Raw genomic sequence first — 8,340 nt, 5'->3', positions numbered from 1 at the left:
CAGCCTTCCTTCATAGGTCATGTTCTCAAGACCTTTAATCATTCTTGATGCTGTTTTGTGTTAGAATAACTTCAAAAACAGTGTATGGATTTTGTTTCTTTAGAACTTCAAACTTTCCCCAGACCCACCCCCTCCTTCTAGAGGAACAGATGACCTATGCCAGAGCCATGGAGAGGTTTGTGCATGCCAATTCTAGATGTGTGCATGCAAATCAGGTACTTACACATGGCCAGGCAACTGACCATACACTTGTGCAAATACCTGATTTTGCAACACACACCTCTAATACTTGTGTGCATACCCCTACATTTGAACATCTGTCCCTAAGCACCTTAACATTTGAAAACACTTTAGACACATGTTCAATGTCTGAAAATTGTGCATCCTGCTATTTTCTTCTAGTTTAAATTATTAACAACAAGAGAGAGGGCTCAGGATCACATGTGCACACGTGGAGCATCTCACATTTAAACAAAATTTCCTCATCTCCAGTTCAATTACTACATATCCCATTTTGAATCCTGCATCAGACAGTCAAATACAAACTGGAGAAGAGATGCCTATACTGAGAGGAGTGACTGGATCCAATCCAGGGTGCCTGTTCAAGCTGCACCTTTAACATACCCGTTCTTTTATTAGACTTTTACATCGATGTCTAGTCAATCACGCTCTTTTCCTTCCCCCAACCAAAGACAAAATGGAACATATGCCCCAAAATTTCAAACCTTAGTGGGTGCCTAAAGTTAGGTGGCTAATTCTGGATTTGGGCACCTAAGCAATATGGCCTGATTTTCATGAAAAGTAAACTGGTAAAACAAACGTGTTAATAGGAACTGGAGGTGCTCAGTACCTTTGAAAATCATGCCACTTTTATTTAGATGCCCAAATATGGAGATGGGAGGCTAACTTTAAGATATCCAACACCTGACAATTTAGGCTCTAATTCCTAAATTTAGGTTAACAGTACACCATATTAAGTGTGAGATTTAGTACACACAAAAGGAAATCAAAAATTCTGGCTCTCACAGGAAAGGTAACGCATAAAAATAAACACGATAAGCACTAATACAACATATCACAGTGGCCACCATTGCAGTCTTGCCTTTGCAAACAGATAACATTCCCCCAATACTCCCCTATGATGAAATGCTATGGGGATGTTATCTTTACACATCTGTGTATAGCAGATTTAGATTAAATCTCAGGAAAAACTTCCAAACTGTAAGAACAGTAGGACAATAGAACAAACTGCCTAGGGAGGTCGTGGAAGCTCCTTCACTGGAGGTTCTCAAAAGGAGGCTGGATGATAGCCATCTGTCTTGGCTGGTTTAGACACAACAGATCCTGCGTCTTGGCAGGGGGTTAGACTAGATGACTCTTGAGGTCCCTTCTAAGCCTGTGAATCTATAAGGGGGCTGAATTGCAACTGCTGAATTTCTGCCATTTTCACATCCAAAATCTCAGTTGTTTTTCATTCAAAGTGTTTTTGCATATATAAGTTTACAATAGCTTTACTGATAGGAGTTCTCCTCCCTAGCACAACAGGGTGTATCAAGGAAATAGTTAAAAATGACTGCCTAGTGTTATCTCCATTGCATCACTTCCCACCCTAGGGAGCACAGACGGATTTATTCAGTATTGTTTTGTTTTTACTGTAATAGCTGTATGACGTTGTGCAGTCTATATGGTTTTATAAAAATATGATAAGTGAATATAATGTAACTGGGATATGCTTCATGCAAAAGGTCTCTTGTAAGGTATCATTACAAAGCTTATAATCTACTCAGTGTGATCATCCTATTTGTAGAAATGTACCACTCTTTTATCTAAAACTAGAAATATAAAATAACTCTGAGGGCCTATTGTAATTATGCAAAGTGTGGGCCATTAATGGTGGTTTGGAATCTTGATGACTCCCATTAACCAGGACCATTGTCTGCAGATGGCTGTGTTTTACCTGTGAGTCTTCCTGTAGATGTGTGTGCTGGCAAGTGGGTAATGAAGTCTTGCAGTGACATATGATCATGTAACCTGAACTGGAATCCATCTTTAACCTGGTGCTTTTCCAGTGAGGGGAGGTGGGGGTGGAAACCCAGAGGGACAAAGGGTTCCTGCCTTATGCAAAAGATATATAAAGGGGTGGAACAGAACAAAGGGGGAGAGAGGAGCCATCATGAAGAATCCCCTAGCTACCACCTGAGCTGTAACAAGAGCTGTACCAGGGGAAATAATTGTGCCCAGGCCTGGAAGGTGTCCAATCTGAGGAAAAAACTTACTAAAGCATCTCTGAGGGTGAGATTATCTGTATTCAGTTTGATTAGACATAGATTTGCACATTTTATTTTGCTTGGTGACTTACTTTGTTCTGTTACTACTTGGAACCACTTAAATCCTACGTTCTGTATTTAATAAAATCACTTTTTACTTATTGATTAACTCAGAGTATGTATTAATGCCTGGGGGAGCAAACAACCGTGCATATCTCTCTATCAGTGTTATATAGAGGGCGAACAATTTATGAGTTTACCCTGCATAAGCTTTATACAGGGTAAAACGGATTTATTTGGGTTTAGACCCCATGGGGAGTTGGGCATCAGAGTGCTAAAGACAAGCACACTTCTGTGAGCTGTTTTCAGGTAAACCTGCAGCTTTGGGGCAAGTAATTTAGACCCTGGGTCTTTGTTGGAGCAGACGGGAGTGTCTGGCTCAGCAAGACAGGGTGCTGGAGTCCTGAGTTGGCAGGGAAAACAGGAGCAGAGGTAGTCTTGGCACATTGGGTGGCAGCTCCCAGGGGGTTTTTGTGATCCAACCCGTCACACGCTGTTTTGTTATTATTGTTAAATTTTCAGATGCAGGATGAATCTGTTTTCCAAAATAAAAAACATCTTTGGAATCTAGGAGGTAATATTTTCTAAGAAGGACCCTGGCCAAGTTAAATAATTTTAAAACAAAGATCCTTTAGGGGCCGAATCATGCAGGAGAAAACGTGATAGATAATTTCTGTTTACTCTAAAGTGAGGAGGATGGGTTTGCAGTGTATTCTTTTAACACAGGTTTTTAAAGTGAATTTATTGGGAAGAGGTGAGATGTATGTTTTTGGCTTTAATCCTGCTAAAACAGACAAATAAGATTAATAGATAAGCAACAATGAAATCAGGATGGCTGTACCATACATACAGATCAAGAGGTTACCTCAAGAACAGCCAAGTATTGGGGTCAGTACAATATTTAGGGACTATTTACTGTGAAGGTTATACATTTTCTAGTTTGTATAGGACACCAAAAACTCTCAAGCCAGTACTGAATACTTGCATAAAGAATTGAGTTTGTGTGTGTTTATGGAAGGTTTATGCTAAACAATACAAACCACAAATTGAAGTGCAAGCTGTTTTGTTTCCCCTCCTGTAAAATATACAGAAAGCCTTTATATAGTGAATGTTTTGATTATACTATTTGGATATTATCCAACAAATAAATGTCTGATGTAAACTGTACAATTATTCCATAGCTTGCACGTCTCAATCTTTTTCTCAGTCTCTTTGTTTGATCATTCTGTAAATGGACATCATACTCTTTCAGATGCTCTATTTACCAATTATTTTTTTAAAGAGTTAGGACTCAATCCTGACCTGGTTGCTCAGCCACTCTCCCTAACACCCACTATGGCTGTAGCACGCTTTCTCTCTCTTTTTCTCATTCAGTTGATCTTCTCCCATTCCAAGACTCAGCCATTACTCAACTGAAGTCTCTCTGAATGTGGGGTAGAAATGTTTTCAGGCTCAATGTAATACCGTTGCTTTAAAAATATATCCTGACTACATAGATTGTAAGCTCCTTGGGGCAGGGGCTTTCTTTTTGTTCTGTGTTTGTACAGCACCTAGCACAATGGGGTTCTATTAAATTACAAATTCTATATATGCAGATAATGGATCACTCTTTACACAGTTTGCGCATGGATAGAGAGAGGGGAGAAAAAGGGATTCTTGGAACAAAAAGTGAGACTATTATATGCCTGGGCTGAATAAGGGGTCAGTTGTTCCTGTTGATCCTATCATATGAATCAAAAGATCATCAATATACATTTTCATCACCACATTTTGAGAACTAAGCAATTATATTTTGATTGAGGACACTTCTAATTTGTTCAGCTCAATGTAGTGCAACCTACATATGAGACATCAAAGTAAAAATCTGCTACAGCATGATCCTGACTTCTAAAATTTAATGAAATATGAGATAATTTGATTGTTCTGATTGCCTCATAAGATACATCATCTCATTTCTGTGAACATTTCAGAGGCTCTCACACAAATGAACCTGATCACAAGTTAGATTAAAATAAAGATAATTGACCTAAGTGTACCTCATTCTACAAAAAGCAGGTACTATCATACCATGTATAATGGATATCATAACTATTACAGAAACTTTACACATGGAAAAGACAACTTCATTTCAAGTTTTCCCTTCTATTGTTTGTTCTTTCCTTTTTTGTGGGGTCGGTGTCTGACGTGTTATAAGGTTTAGGTCACTTTGTTCAGAGTTACAAACATTTCAGAGTTACAAACAACCTCCATTTCCGAGATGTCTGTAACTCTGAGGTTCTATGCGCAAACTGAGTTGAGACCACGCAGTATTTTAAATATTTCTGGAGAGATCTTCTAGGATTTCCTTTTTTCCCCTTTAGTTCTCTCAAAGGCCTTTCATTGGGCTGACCCAACATTCTAGCTGAGAAAGGATGGACACACATCTTTCTCTGGAGAGTGCTACCACCCTTTCTGAGTGCAAGAGAAAAGCAAGGTGGTCTTTTTCAGAGCTTGAGACTGTCAGGGCAACTCCAAGCCATAGTTTTGGAAACATGGTGATACGTTCCTGATACTCTTCATCAAAGATAACTGCGTTGGTTTAGATTATATAGATTTTAAACAAATGATGTTAGAGAGTCATTTTGATTTAACTTGATCTCCTGATGTTTTTCCCCCACCATCTTTTATCTGTTACCAGAGCCATGTAGCACTCAGCACACTATTGATAGAGCTGGTGCTTGTTTTCTACATGCCAAAGTTCACCCTTTTATCGCAAATGTAATCCACACTGGCTACAGCCAATATTTTGCTTTGATAAAAGGTTTTAGTTACACAAATTAGTCATCAGTGCAGTTTCTTTCCAAGCACTTATGACTAATCATTAATTACTGTTCTGATGCACCACTATAGCTGAAAAAGAATTTATTAGGTGGTTAGAAATGTTTTGAGTTCAAGCATAATAGTTCTCTAGTTTTGCCAGACTCTTGACAACCAGGCATCCTACTTTTCTGACCATAAACCTCTAATCCTATACAGTAGCGTAGCTAGCAGGGTGCAGGGGAAACAGCCGCTTCCCCTCACCCCTTTTCCCAAAAGCGGCGCCTGCCGGGCTGGCGCCGGGGGCAGCACTGCCAGAGGAGCCATGGGGGGGGGCGGCAAGCGCGGCCGGAGGAGAGAGGGGGCCGGCTCCTCGGCCATCACGCCCCACGCGGCCCCAACATCGCCGCAGGCGCAGCCACCTCCTGCGGCGGCTCAGGGCTCGGTGGCTAAGGGCTCCCCGCCGGGAGCTGGAGCTGGGATCGGCCCGCAGTGCGGGGCCGGGATTGGCCAGGGACAGGCGGCGGCACAGGACGGCTGGGCCGGCGCTGGGGGCAGCACGGCCGGAGGAGCGATGCGGGGGAGGGGGCGGCAGGCGCGGCCGGAGGAGCGAGGGGGGAGGGCGGCAGGCGCGGCCGGAGGAGAGAGGGGGCACGCTCCTCAGCCATTGCGCCCCACACGGCCCCAACATCGCCGCAGGCGCAGCCACCTCCTGCGGCAGCTCAGGGCTCGGCGGCCAAACGCTCCCCGCCCGGAGCCGGGGCCGGGATCCGCCCGCGGCGCAGGGCTGGGATCAGCCGGGGACAGGCGGTGGCGCAGAACGGCCGGGCCGGCGCTGGGGGCAGCACGGTCGGAGGAGCCATGGGGGGGGGGGCGGCAGGCGCGGCCGGAGGAGCGAGGGGGCTGGCTCCTCGGCCATCGCGCCCCACACGGCCCCAACATCGCCGCAGTAGCAGCCACCTCCTGCAGCGGCTCAGGGCTCGGAGGCCAAGCGCTCCCCGCCTGCGGCGCGGGGCCGGGATCAGCCGGGGACAGGCGGCGGCGCAGGACAGAACGTGAGCGGCAGGGGTCCGGTGCCTTGCACTGGGGGGTCCCCTCCGGGCGAGGGGCTCCCCGGGGCCGGGCCCGCAGGGCAGGGGCGCAGGCCGCGCTGTCTGGACGGGGGGCCCTGGCGCGGCACAGGAGCCTGGAGCCCTGGGCGGGGGGGACGGGACCCCGCGGGTGAGGCCGGGTGGCGCAGTCTGGCGGGGGACACCTGCAGAGCAGGCTGGGCAGGATTGACTCTCCCGGGAAAGCGGGGGGACGGGGGTATCTGCACCCCCAGGAAGCCCGCAGGAGTCCTGAGCCGGCCCGGGGTTAATCTGGGGGGGGAAATGGGAGGAGCCAGGGGGCGTGGCCAGAGGAGGAGCCAAGGGGGAGCGCCTTTTTTCTGTTTGCTCCCCCTACACTTAGACCCTGGCTACGCCACTGATCCTATATAGGCATTACTACTGCTTCAAGTGGAAAACAGAGTGATTTTAAAAGGAGAACTTGATAACGAAGTAGCTCTCCCATGCCACACGTGCTTCACTCCTCCAAACTTCTGACCACCCTATTTTTTTCCATGTCTCTTTACTCTTTCATCCCTAGCACAAAAATGGGCAGAATGGAGCAGCTGATCAAGGCCGATGTGCTCTTCTTGAGCTTCAAACAGCCCAAAGGGAGCTCAGCTTCCGAGACACACATTTCTTTCAAAGCCTCCAATCTGCACTGTCTCCGCAGGAGATGGCTTGCTGAGCAGATTGGGAATCGTGGCCATGTGCCCTAGTAGCCTGGAGACAGACTAGGAAATGGAAGGAAAACCCTATTGATTTCAGGCTCTATGGGAGTTCTTCTGCTCTTGCCCATGCACCAAGCTGACCTGTCCTATCAGCAATGGACACCACAGTTTTCCCACAACCAATCCACCTCTGCAAGGTGGAAGAGGAGTGATTGCTGCTCCTTTTTGCATTGTCATGGGAGGGGAATAAATATTGTAGACTAACTGTTCTAATTCTTCACTCCTTTTTTCTGGTCATGCAGGGCAGAATTCCCACATAGCTGCCACATAAGTGGGGGGAAAAGAGGTTTGAGTTATCATGCCTTCTACATACAAGTACCCACACCGAGCTAGCTGGTAAATAAGACATAATAAGCAGTAGAAGGAATTTTAAAATTTGTAGAGTAAGTAGCTAAGACACTGATGCTTTTGTTTTCAGAGTTCCACAACTGTAAATTGCTGGAATTCTCTGTGCAAAGGCAGCAACCAGTTTGTTCTGAGGGTTGCAGCAGCCTAGATAGAGGCGAATCACTCATGAAAAATTGGCTTTGTTTTCTTTCATCTAAAATAAAAGTCAATTTGGGCTGAACATAGATGGTTGCTTTGTATGTATGGAAAACAAAGGGAATAATAAAGGTAATTGTTTTAGACCTGGCCTGGAGTGCTGTGTGGCTAGGACCATCCTGTAGATCCATCTTGTTCTTTTTAAAAGAAAACTTGAAAGTAGGGCTGTTGATTAATCACAGTTAACTCATGTGATGAACTCCAAAAAATTAATCGCAATTAAAAAAATTAATTGTGATTAATCACTGTTTTAATCACACTGTTAAACAATAGAATATCAATTGAAATTTATTAAATATTTTTGGATGTTTTTCTACGTTTTCAAATATAATGATTTAAATTACAACACAGAATACAAAGTGTACAGTGCTCACTTTATATTATTTTTAATACAAATATTTGCACTGTAAAAATGGTAGACAAAAGAAACAGTATTTTTCAATTCACCTCATACAAGTACTGTAGTGCAATCTCTTTATCGTGAAAGTGTAATTTACAAATGTAGATTTTTTTTTGTTACGTGATTGCACTCAAAACCAAAACAATGTAAAACTTTAGAGCCTACAAGTCCAGTCAGTTCTACTACTTCTTCAGCCACTCACTAAGACAAAGAAGTTTGTTTACATTTATGGGAGATAATGTTGCCCACTTCTTATTTACGTCACCTGAAAGCAAGATATTTACGTGCTAAACATTCATATGCCCCTTCGTGCTTCGGCCACAATTCCAGAGGACATGCTTCCATGCTGATGATGCTTGTTCAAAAAATAATGCATTAGTTAAATTTGTGAGTGAACTTCTTGGGGGAGAATTGTACGTTGCCTGCTCTGTTTTACCCACACTTTGACATATATT

This window comes from Terrapene carolina, unplaced genomic scaffold, assembly GCF_002925995.2.
Source record: "Terrapene carolina triunguis isolate 2854851 unplaced genomic scaffold, T_m_triunguis-2.0 Scaffold113, whole genome shotgun sequence".
NCBI lineage: Eukaryota > Metazoa > Chordata > Testudines > Emydidae > Terrapene > Terrapene triunguis.
The sequence above is the reverse complement of the archived record's forward strand: the minus strand, read 5'-3'. Positions refer to the sequence as shown.